The following is a 12645-nucleotide window of genomic DNA, read 5'->3' on the forward strand; positions in this document are numbered from 1 at the left end:
TCTGCGGGTGGGGTCACAGGAGGGGGTGAGGAATGACACCTTTGGGGAGTGGGGGCTGCAAAGGAGCCCTGCTTTTGGCCACAGTGGGATTTGGTCACCGGGATTCTGATGGGTGATTTCAGCCACCATCCCGCCCGGGTCTCCGCATCCCTGGCTCCTGGCTTGGGGACCGCCCCTCCCTCCGACCCCCTCCGCTCGCCCTCCTTCAGCCTTGGGAAAAGAACCTTCTCACGCAAATTCCAGCCACAGGGCTCTGGGTCAAGAGAGACCACGAGGGGGCGCCCTGTCCGCGTGGCAGGGGCGAACACCTGTTGCAGGAAAGCTCTGCGTATCAGGCTCCACGACAAAAGCGTATGATTTGACTTAAATTAAGTTTTTCCTCTGAGAATGTTTTCATTTTCTTTAAAAGAATATAGTTTTCTTCTAAAAACTTGGCCCACGGTTGTTATTTCTTAGAAAAATGACAAGAAACACACAAGTGTCCTATTTGGAGATCATACAGCTAGTTTTCAGGCGGTAACAACGTCGTGTTTTAACTATTTTTGTATAAATCCCTCTAAAATCTCAAAATATTTTTTTGCTTTTCAGAATTCGGAATAATGTGGGGGTTTTTTCTGTGTCTGTGTCTGAAGAGCAGTGACCTAATGAAATGTGGTTTGGGAAAATGCAGATTGATTTTCTTTCTCTGAAAGACACATCAGCACTGGGAAGCTGGGACCTCTCAGCGGTGACTTACGTTGGATTTGCACCCGTGGGTGGTCCCTGCGGCAAGAGACCCCGAGTCATGATAAACCATCAGTGGGATATTTTGACTTAAGTCCATTTGTGCCTGAAATGCCAGTGAGGTTCGGGTGAGACCCCGAACGACCTGCTCCTGGCTACTGCTCTTGGCCTCTCCTATTATATATGGTCTCTTTGCTTGTAGGGTCACAGCCTTGGAAGCAAGGCTGTAGGAATCAGAACGTTGCCTTTGCTTCGGATTGCCTTTTGGGATTCTTTGGAGAGGAAGCGGCGGCCCCTGGTGGCCAGCTGGGCTGAGGCCTGGAGCTGGGGGGCCCCCTGGTGGGCGGAGGCGGCAAATACGCGGGTAGTTTGGCATTAACCAAGTATTTATTTCAACGCAGAGGTTGTCCTGGGATGGGGAAGTGGGTGTTTTCTGAGAAGGGACTTCGACAAGATGGGGTGCCTTCTCGGAGGCGGTGATCTCAACGGGGCAAGAGAGAGTACATTTCAGGAACGGGAGGCTGTTTCTAGCTTTCTCTGACTCTTGAGCTGGACTCTTGCTTTCCAGCCCAGTTACTGCAAAGCTTTCTTCTGGTTGCCCTCTTTTTTGCTTCTGATGTCAGAGCTGCTTTGCCCTTGGTTTCTCCTTGCTGCAAACTCAGCCCTGCTCGTTTCTCTTCCTTTGTGTGTGCTGTGGAGGTGGCCATCATTTTGCACACCTGCTGCAGCCTGGGTACCAGGCTTCCCTTATCCAGCCGGCCTGAGTCATTACAGTGTGGAGCCACACTCTGAGTTCATGGGCTGTGCTTTGTGGCAAGTCAGGAGCAAGGGAATGCGCAACCCTAGGGGGCAGTGGCCGCATCTCTGGCCATACTTGGCTCTTTTTCTCTGGGCTCCAGGGTTCTGTATCGCCTCAGTCAGGACTCGTGACCACCACTGTGGGCTCCAGGGCTCCATATTGCCTCAGTCAGGACTTGTGACCACCACTGTCCCTTACCACAGAGCCTTTGCACAGGCTGTTCCCTCTACTTGGATCCACTCTCTGGTCAACATTTTCCTTCCTGGTTAACTCCTTCAGCTCTCAGCCACAGGAATAAACCAGGCTTCCAGGCATCACACGTCACTGAAAACCCAGAATTTGGGGTCCCTGCTCTCCAAGCTTGTTTTCCAAAAGCAGCATCTTCCAGTCTGTTTTCAAGAGTTATGTGGACCTGATGGTTGTTGAGACTGAGGGAGCAGTATGAGAGCCAGACTCTGACCTAGGCAGATGACCCATGACCATCCAGCCCTGGGTGCCAGGCCCACCTGCCCTAGGATGTCTTCCCGGATGTTGGCCCCTGGTAGCACCAACTGTGCCTTTGGCCACCGTTGTACTTTATGCGTCATGTTGATGTCTGTCTCCTCACTAGACAGTGAACTCTCCAGGCCAGGATCTGTCTGGCCATTCACTCTTGTCTCCATGCTGCTCTGACCTTTAGGGTCTCAACTCAGGACCCCACTACCCATTGGTTTGTAAGGCCAAGGGCAGCCTTAGTTGCCCAGTGGAGGAGCCACAGGTGGGATGTAAAGACCTAAGAGTAGGGATTCACACCGATGCTGTACACGCTGCATATCAGGTGTGTGCAGGGGTATCCCAGGGGTACTCCCACGCGTGCCTTTGTGCTGGGGCCCCAGTTCAGTCCTCATGCCTAGAGCAGACCTTTGAGTGCTGTGTCCCCTGCTCTGTGTGCGTGCGTGTATGTGAGAGAGAGAGAGAGAGAGTGTCCTTGAGATACTGAGAAAGACATGAGTGAGTGCATGTTTGAGAGAGAGCCTGAGAGACTGATCAGGACAGATGGTGAGAGAGAGAGACATCGTATGACGGAGTGAGAGAATGGTAGGGAGAGATTGAGAAGGATATTGAGAGACAATGAGCAAGAGGCAGAGAAAGAAAGGGAGGGAGATTGAATTAAGGACAACAGAACCTGGTATCCTTTCCCCACCCTTCCTACAAAGTGGAGCGCCCCCAGAGCCAGGTGATTTCATGGGTTCTCAGCCTTGGAGACCCATTGGAGGCCCAGCTCACAAACAGAAAAGGCCTAAGTCCTGTATTTGGCTGTAGGCTCTGCGGTGTGTGTGTGTGTGTCTGGGTTGGTGGGGTCTCGGAGGGCTCTGGGAGTGGGCTGTGGGCTACGGGTGCCTTCCCAGTCCTAGGGTAGCAGGGGATGGGGCTGAGCCCTCCTGGGCAGTGATTCCTGCCGCTCTCTGGCCAGGAAACAAAGATGAGAGTGGGCTGAGCCGCAGATGAACTTGAGCGCCTTCTGTGGTCTTGCTCTGGAGGGGCTAGAAGGGGTACGCAGCTGGGGGAGCATTCACGGGACCTGGGAGGGGCAGGGCATGGAAACCCATAGAAGCAGAATTCTGGAGAGCAGCGTGGGCCAAGCAATGATGTGGGGTCCGTGGGCCAGTCTGTGGCGCTAACGGGGAGAAGCAGAGATGTGTGGGGCTCTGCTTACCACCAGCTTCTCCCACGCCAGCCCCCATCTCCCCTCTAGTGCTCCCCAGGAGAGGAGAGGGCTGTGGCAGCTGTGGGCATAGGAGGAGGCTCGGAAGGCAGCTATGCTCACCACTATACCACCAACGCGAGGAGGAGGCTCGGCCTGCAGGAGCTCCAGCAGGGCCGTGGGTTGGGATCTGAGGGCGGGTCTGGGGGTTCACCAGTGACCTTCCACCCAGGGCTGCCCTGGAGGACATCTCCCTGCATGGTGTGTGGGCGTTAGGGCTCTGCGCACCCTGAGTGGGCTTGAGGGGGGGGGGTCCCTGGCTGGGAGACCCCAGTGCATGCTTGGGCCGAGGTGGGGGGCTCAGAGAAAGGAGGGGCCAATGGGGCTTGGGTGGAGGTGGGGGGCTCCTCCAGAACCATCTAGGGAGGGATTGTGTGTGACAGTGTCTCCTGGGGTCGCAGGACCATCCTGAGGCAATGGGTACTGGCCAGGTGCCTGGTTCCTGGAGACAGAGCCCAGGAAGTGTGTGGGGTCCCAGGGAACCTGGAGAACCTGAGAGGGACGCAGCTGGTGGGGCAGGTGCCTTTTCCCTGTCCATCTTTGTTCTCTGGCCCTGAGCACACTGCTGGGCTGTCCTGGAGCCTGGGGGTGGGGCTGGGGGGCGTCACAATTGGCCTTTTCCTGTCCTGCAGAGGACATGGGCCCCCCAGGCCCCTTTGAGCTGGAAGGACTGTGGTCCTGAAACATCTGGACTTGGCAGGGAAGCGGCCAGCAGCACTGCTGCTGTCACTCCTGCTGTCCCACGCCCAGGCACATCCTCTCCACACCTGCACGCCACACACACCTGCCCGGCCCACGGGTTGCGTAACTATCTTACGGGCCCGAATTTACCAGCCGCGCATCTGGCCGAGGCACCGGTGTGATGTAGCCGGCTCACTTATCTGGGACGGCGCCCGGGCCACCTGTGCCCATCCTCAGTCAGCCTTGTGGACCCTCAGGCTGGGGCTGGAGCCCAGGAGGGGCTTTCCCCAGGCACAGGGTTTACTCAGCCTCCTTCAATCCAAGATTATCTGGGAAACAACCTCTTCCACCCGGGGCCAGCAGTGCTGGGAGGATTGGCCGGCCACTTCCGCTGGGCCCTCGGCCTGGGGTAGGTTTCAGCCCCAAGCTGCTGTCTGTGTCGCCAGAGGGGGTCTCTCTCCTGCCACCCCCACCACGCCGGCGGTGGACCATGACCCTGGGGAGGGGGTCTTCCTCTGATGTGGGGAACAGACCTTGTGGGGAGTGGAGGGAGGGCCGCTGGCTGAGAAGGCTGTGTCTGTGTGGACACAGACTGACCAGGTCAGTACCACGTGGACTGGGAGCGGGGTGGGGGGGTCCACCCTGTTGTGTATGGGGGTCAGGAACCACTTGTGTGGGTGAGGGGTCCTGGGGTCCTAGGGGAGCCCGGGGTGGGGATGACGGGGTCTTGAGGCTAAGGGTTGGGGGGGAAAGGTTGCATTTAGCTGTGAGGGGGCCCCCCTTTCCTCCCTTCCTCCCTGTCCCCTTCTTCTTCCTTCTCTGTCTTCTTTTTTATTTATTTACTTTTAAAGATTGTATTTTTTTTAAGATTTTTTTTTTTTTTTAATTTGACAGAGAGATAGCAAGTAGGCAGAGGGAGAGGGAGAAGAGGAGAGCTGAGCAGGGACCCTGATGTGGGGCTCGATCCCAGGACCCTGGGATCATGACCTGAGCCGAAGGCAGCTGCTTAACTGACCGAGCCACCCAGGCACCCTAGAGAATGTATTTTTTTTTAAATATTTTATTTATTCATTTGACAGACAGAGATTACAAGTAGACAGAGAGGCAGACAGAGAGAGAGAGGGAGGGGGAAGCAGGCTCTCATCGAGCAGAGAGCCCGATGCGGGGCTCGATCCCAGAACGCCGAGATCACGACCTGAGCCGAAGGCAGAGGCCTCAACCCACTGAGCCACCCAGGCGCCCCTAGAGACTGTATTTTTAAGTAATCTCTACACTCAACGTGGGGCTCAAACTCACGACCCCGAGAGATCAAGAGCTGCATGCTCTCCTGCCCGAGCCAGCCAGACACCCCTCTGTCTTTAAAAAACAAGACAAAACAACAAAAACTTATTTAAAGACTGTCATATTTGGTCTGAATGGGGAAAGAAAGAATGACTCACTGGGTTTTGGACTGAACACCTGGGTCGGTACCCCTTCCCTGGAGGGGAAGATGTGGTAGAACAGGTTCCGTGTGGGAGTGTAAATGGAAAATTCTGCTTTGCCATATGGAGGCAGAGGACAGACCTCACTCTGTCTGTCACGTGGAGCAGGCGGTTGGATACCTAAGTTTGGAGCTCAGGGAGGAAGTCAGGGCTGGTGATCAAGAGGGGTTCGAAATCACAGCTGAGATCACGGGGAGGGAGGGTGAGACAGAAAAGGGAAGGGGCCCCACATCTGACTCCTGGCCAGGGGGATGGAGCATGACTCGGTGGCTCGTGAGGGGGGCTGGTGGGGTAAGGAGGGTGGGTTAAAGTGGCACTGCAGAAGCCTTGCAGAAAGGGCAGGGTCTGCAGCGGGGCTTCGGAAAGATGGAGATCTCCGTGACCTGAATAAAGCTGTTGCAGGGCAGCCATGGGGCACAAGTAGGTCAGAGCCCATTGAGCCGAGGGGAGGGAAGCAAGGGGAAGCATACAAAGCAGCCGGCTCTCGCAGGTGTGTTGGGATGTTGGGTAGAGGTGCGGCAGGTGAAGGAGGCTCCGGGCAGGGAGAGTTCTTGAAGTATGCGGGGGCTCATCTGAAGCCTGTACCCCCTCCCCCCCCCACCAAGGGCATTCCCAGGTTGTCTTACCCCCAGACCTCACTCTCCAAAGCGACAGGGTCTGAGACTGCGGTCGCCACAGCTGGGTCCAGCCCCGTGTCCGGCATCTGACTCCCGAGATACTGGTGGAGTGAATGGGTCAGTACACATAAAGCGCTGAGAACACTAATAGGGGCATAATAAGTGCTCAGTAAGAGTGAGTGGCTCTCTCTGGCCGATGGGGCAGTAGTTGAAGACGGGGTGGCAGCAGTCCTAGAGGCTGGGGTGCCCCCGGGGCGGACGGGACCAGGGTAGTGGCTCCGGGTCCTAAAGGATACAGGGGCTGGAGGTCCCCATGGCACCGCGCAAGCCAGCTTTGGGAGTCCGTGCGCCGCCAGCCCCGGGAACAGATCGCATCACCACCACCTGGGAGCTGCCAGCTCCAGGGGGAACCAGAAGAGACTCACCCTCCCTCCCCGTGATCTCAGCCCGAAGAAGGATCAGAGGAAGGGGCTCACTAAGGAGACGAGTCATTTATTGGTCCTCACCAGGATGGTGTGTCTCGAAGAGTCATCATCCCCCAGCCACCATGACACGCAGGGAAGGTGCCAACAGCCTGAGAAAAATGCGAGTTACTGGTCCCGCTTAGCTGAGTGAACCGCAGGATAAGGCAGGCCTGCAGTTTCCACGTGGGTCCCTATGTGGGACGATGTCCGTGTCCCTTCAGTGACACTGGGTGTGACTTTGCACGCGTGGGCCCACCTAGTGTCCTTGAGACCTGCCCTTGCACAGCGGGGACCACCTGCTGGGGAGAGGACACACCACCCGGAGACCCGGAGACGGCAGGGAGATGGCATGGAGGTGGCATGAAGTGCGAAGACCTCTAGGCTCCTGATTTGCTGTTCCAGGAAACAGTCATCTGGCTCTGAGGTCACAGCAGAGTTCCTGACTCAGGTCAGCTCCCTCCTCGGCAGGGACCACTGAGCCAGCTGCAGACCTTCTGCCCCTCACTGCCGGGACCATGTCCATGTGGGAGGTGGGTCTCCAGGGCCAGGGCCCTCGGCGCAGCCCGCCATGCAAGTCCTCCGGGGTCTCCATTCTGCATCTCTACCCTTCCTTTTGCGCTGCAGGAGCTCCTCCCAGCCCTCGGGGCTGCGCTGAGCCCCCTTTGTCGGGTCCTGGTCGTCTTTCTTCTCCATCCTGCTCAGGGCTGGGGCAAGATCCTTCCCTAGGTCTTCATCAAGAGCAAATGTGGTCTCACGTTCTCTCCTCCTCAAACAGAAACTCACTGGTCTGCCCTAGTCCATGTCTCCTGGCCACTGTCACCGAGAGAAGGGCCCCTCAGCATGTTCGAGACCCCCCTGGTTCGAGCATGTTTGCTAGTCTCCCTCATTCTGTTCAACTTGGAGTCTCTCTCAAGGTTTAACTTGGAGTCAAGGTTTTCCGTATCTTTTTCCATTTCATATTGAGAAATAGATCATGTACACTGAGGCTAGAAAACATATATGTACAATTTAAAGAAAAGAACATGCCCGTGGATGTACTTCCTAGCTTGAGAAATGGAATAGTTTGGCTCCCGCCTGCACCCTGTGCCCTGCTCCGGACATCCCCCTGTAATGCTCTCAGGTATAGCCACACGTCTGACTCCTGTGCTCCTTACCCCTGTACTTTTCCATATCATTTTGCTACCAGGTGTCCTTATTGTCTGGTGTTGAACGCTTTGGGACGGTCTTATATTAATCCAATCAGCCTGTGTGCTCTCTTCTGTGCTTCCGCTCAGTCTTACATTTTATTTTATTTTATTTATTTATTTTTTGAAATGCTATTTTTTAAAGGATTTTATTTATTTATTTGACAGAGATCACAAATAGGCAGAGAGGCAGGCAGAGAGAGAGAGAGGGGGAAGCAGGCTCCCCGTGGAGCAGAGAGCCTGACGCGGGTCTCGATCCTAGGACCTGGGATCATGACCTGAGCCGAAGGCAGAGGCTTTAACCCACTGAGCCACCCAGGTGCCCCTATTTTATTTCTTAAAGATTTTATTTATTTATTTGACAGATAGAGATTACAAGTAGGCAGAAAGGCAGGCAGGGCCGGGAGGGGGGAGGCAGGCTCCCCGCTGAGCAGAGAGCCTGATGAGGGGCTCGATCCCAGGACCCTGGGATCATGACCTGAACTGAAGCCAGAGGCTTTAACCCACTGAGCCACCCAGGCGCCCCCAGTCTTACATTTTAAAGATTCATTCATGTGTTTGTGTGTGACTGGAGTCATTCATGAGGATTGCTGGGTAATCTTCCACTGAACGACACCACACATCATACCGTTGGTGGCTATTTGGGTCGTTTCTAGCTGATAGCTTCTGTAGAGAGCATATCCGTGTGCATTATTATAACTCTTATCTTGGTTTATCTATTTAAGAATTTCTCTAGCATATATGCCAGTGAGTCATATGGTATGTGTAATATTTCCTGTTCCTAGATATTGTGGAATCATTTTCCAAAGTGGTTGTAACAATTTACATCTAATCCAGATTCAAGACTATAGTCTTGCACTTCTACTCACCTTCTGTTTTGCCTCTAATGTGTTATATCTAATCTATATTGTATATGAATTCATCTATGTCACATATTTTTGTTTAAAGATTTTATTTATTGGGGCACCTGGGTGGCTCAGTGGGTTAAAGCCTCTGCCTTTGGCTCGGGTCATGATCTCAGGGTCCTGGGATCGAGCCCCACATCAGGTTCTCTGCTCAGCAGGGAGCCTGCTTCCACCCCCAACCCTGTCTGCCTCTCTGCCTATTTGTGATCTCTCACTCTCTGTCAAATAAATAAAATCTTTTTTTTAAAAAGATTTTATTTATTTATTTGACAGAGGGAGAGAGACAGTGAGAGAGGCAACACAAGCAGGGGGAGTGAGAGAGGAAGAATCAGACTTCCCCCAGAGCAGGGAGCCCAGTGTGGGGCTCAATCCCAGGACCCTGGGATCATGACCTGAGCTGAAGGCAGACAGTTAATGACTGAGGCACCCAGGCGCTCCTATGTCACGTATTTTTTTTTTAAGATTTTATTTATTTATTTGACAGAGATCACAGGTAGGCAGAGAGGCAGGCAGAGAGAGAGGAAGGAAAGCAGGCTCCCTGCTGAGCAGAGAGCCCGATGCAGGGCTCGATCCCAGGACCCTGGGATCATGACCTGAGCCAAAGGCAGAGGCTTTAACCCACTGAGACACCCAGGCGCCCATTCCAAAGATTTTATTTATTTGACAGACAGAGATCACAAGTAGGCAGAGCAGCAGGCGGGCGGTTGGGGGGAAGCAGGCTCCCTGCTGAGCAGAGAACCTGATGTGGGGCACGATCTCAGGACCCTGAGATCATGACCTGAGCCAAAGGCAGAGGCTTAACCCACTGAGCCACCCAGGCGCCCCATATGTCACATATTTTTAAGGATAAAATACATCACGAGTTTATACTGATACTTCCTTTTTTAATTAAAGATTTTGTTTATTTATTTGTCAGAGAGAGAGAGCAAGAGAGAGAGAGCACAAGCAAGGGGAGCAGCAGGTAGAGGGGGCACAGGGGACTCCATCCCAGAACGCTGCGGGCATCACAACCTGAGCCAAAAGCAGACACTTAACCGACCGAGCCGCCCAGGCGTCCCTATAGGATACTTCCAACTCAAATTCGGGACTACAGCATTTTTCTTTTTCTTTTTTTCTTTTTTCTCTCTCCTGCATTGTGCATCAGGTGTTCTGTAACATCTGTGTTTTCTTCTAGAAGTCTTATGCTCTCAGGTCTTACATTTAAGTCTTTAATCCATTTCGAGTTAATTTTTGTGAGTGGTGTAATAGGCACCCAGTTTCATTCTTTTACATGTAAATATCCAGTTCTCCCAAGACTATTGAGGAGACTGTCTTTTCCCCATCGAATGTTCACAGCTCCTATGTCAAGTGTTAGTTGACTGAATGTGCGTGCGTTTATTTCTCAGCCTTCGATCCTGTCCCACTGATCTATATGTCTGCGGCTACGCCAGTACCATACTGTTTTGATCACTACAGCTTTGTAGTAGAGTTTGAAATCAATCAGGCCATGTGACACCTCCAGCTTTCTTCTTTCTCACGATTGCTTTGGCTGCTCAGGTCCCTTATGCTTCTGTATGAATTTTAGGATTGCTTTCTCTATTTTTGTGAAACAAACCATTGGAATTTTGATAGGGGCTAGGATTTAATTACTTATTAATTACATTGAATTTGAGGATGTTTATTGCATTCTGGTTTTGGTGAAAAAAGTAACATACATTTATTTAGTGTAACTTTTGAAACTAACGAAGTGTAACGGTGAATAGCATTTTTCTACTGTTAGTCCGTTTCTGAAGACTAAGTCATGAACGGTTCCACCGTAATTAAATATTTTTTGCAACAGTTAGGGGCCAAGTTTAACATTCACTAATTTTCTCCTTTAAGTATAGGCAGCAATGCACCATCTTCTTTCAGTCTTTTTAACAACATGCAGATGTTTGAAAAGCTTCCCTTTCACAGCTGAGGGTCTGTTGGTCAATTTGAGCAAAATTTTAATTGTCAAAATTCTTCATCCTCCAAATATCTCATATCATACCATATCATATCATACCAAATATCTCATATTCGACACCTGTACTATTTAGTATTTCCAGAATTTGTAAGCGGCACCCACATTTTGCTTCCTGGTGCTTTTCATACAAAAGCTGTGTTTGGGGGCACCTGGGTGGCTCAGTCATTAAGCATCTGCCTTCAGCTCAGGTCATGATCCCGGGATCCTGGGATCGAGCCCCACATTGGGCTCCCTGCTCCACAGGGATCTTGCTTCTCCCTCTCCCACTCCCTTTGCTCTGTTCCCTCTCTCGCTGTGTCTGTCTGTCAAATAAATAAATAAAATCTTTTTTTTTTTAAGCTGTATTTGTAAGTACTTTGAGCCTTTCCTTTAATTTGGGGGTTTGGGGGCAAATTGTATCTAGCTCTCCAGATGTTTCCAGCTCCTTAATTCAATCAAGTCCTCCTATGAGCTTTTCAGAAACAGAGGTGGGGGCAGGTGTGCCAGTTGGAATAAGTTTTGAGGCCCCGATGAACTTCTTCATTTGAGATGATATCAAAACTACTAAACCAAAAATTATGCTTGTTAAGAATTTCTCCCATCTGCTTGCTGAAACCAGAGCATGGATCCTGAAGAGTGTCTTTCGTAAACAACATGTGAGCGGCAGCAGGGATGAATTTCTTCAGGCACAGGCTGAGGTCCAAAGGATGCTTGTTACCACTGGGTGGAAAGGAACCACATAGGGGCCCCTGGATGGCTCAGTCAGTTAAGTTTCCGCCTTCAGCTCAGGTCATGATTTCTGGGTCCTGGATTCGAGCCCCACATCAGGCTTCCTGCTTGGCAGGGAGTCTGCCTCTCCCTCTGCCTCCTGCTCCGCTGCTTGGGTGCTCGCTCTCTCACTCTCTCTCTCTCTCTCTGTCAAATAAGTAAAATACTTTTATAAAATTATAAAGTCCCTGAACTTTTTTGGCCAGCTCTGGGATATGTGCATCATTGAATTGGTCAATTTTCTGAGAATTCTTGAAAAACATAAAGGTGGGAACTAATTCCATATTTTTTAGATATGTCAGGAATGGCTTTAGCTTCCAGATTAACGGACGTCACTTGGGGTTGTTTTCTGGCTAACTTGGCTATTGCGTTGTTCACCTGGGTATGCCGTGGAGCTCATGGCACCTGAAAATAAAACACAAGGAGGGACTTGGCTCTGGTGGGGCAGCTGCTCCCCAAAAGGCCAGGCTGAGCCAACCTCCACTGTGACCTCTGCTGCCTCATCAGCCCCCAAGGCCATGCCGTGGCTGCCAGCCCAGGACTGAATGTATTGTGGACAGCATTGGGTAGAATGGACTTTTTAACGATATTCTTCTGAACCGTGAACACAGGGCAGCTTTCCGTTTATTTGTGTTTTCTTCAATTTCTTTTAGTTTTCAGTGTGCAGGTCTTTCATTACTTTGGTCAATTTTATTCCTTTGGATACAATTATAGATGGATTTCCTTTTTTTAAATTGTATTTTACTTATTTGACACAGAGAGAGATCACAAGTAGGCAGAGAGGCAGGCAGAGAGAGAGGAGGAAGCAGGCTCCCTGCTGAGCAGAGAGCCCGACTTGGGGCTTGATCCCAGGACCCTGAGACCATGACCTGAGCCGAAAGCAGAGGCTTAACCCACTGAGCCACCCAGGCGCCCCTATAAATGGATTTCTTAATTTAATTAGAAACACGACAGATTTGGTACATTTCTTTTGTATCCTGCAACTTTTTTTTGTATTTTGGTGGACTGTATAGGGTTTCCTGTATGTAATATGTCTTCTGCAAATAGTGACAATTCGACTTCTTTCTTATTTGGATGCCTAGTATTCCTTTTCCTTGCCTGATCACTCTGGCTGGGACTTTTTTTTTCTTTTTTAAAGATTTTATTTATTTATTTGACAGACAGAGATCACAAGTAGGCAGAGAGGCAGGCAGAGAGGTGGGGGGGAAGCAGGCTCCCTGCTGAGCAGAGGGCCTGACACGGGGCTTGATCCCAGGACCCTGAGACCATGACCTGAGCCGAAAGCAGAGGCTTAACCCACTGAGCCACCCAGG

General features: G+C 51.7%; 1 pseudogene; it reads right to left on the minus strand.

The window, feature by feature from the left end:
* Nucleotides 1-7010: 7010 nt before the first annotated feature.
* Nucleotides 7011-11852, minus strand: LOC111161387 (annotated as a pseudogene).
* Between the last annotated feature and the right edge of the window lie 793 nt (nucleotides 11853-12645).

The sequence above is a fragment of the Enhydra lutris genome, unplaced genomic scaffold (genome assembly GCF_002288905.1).
Source record: "Enhydra lutris kenyoni isolate GAN:26980312 unplaced genomic scaffold, ASM228890v2 scaffoldscaffold85, whole genome shotgun sequence".
In the NCBI taxonomy this organism is placed as follows: domain Eukaryota; kingdom Metazoa; phylum Chordata; class Mammalia; order Carnivora; family Mustelidae; genus Enhydra; species Enhydra lutris.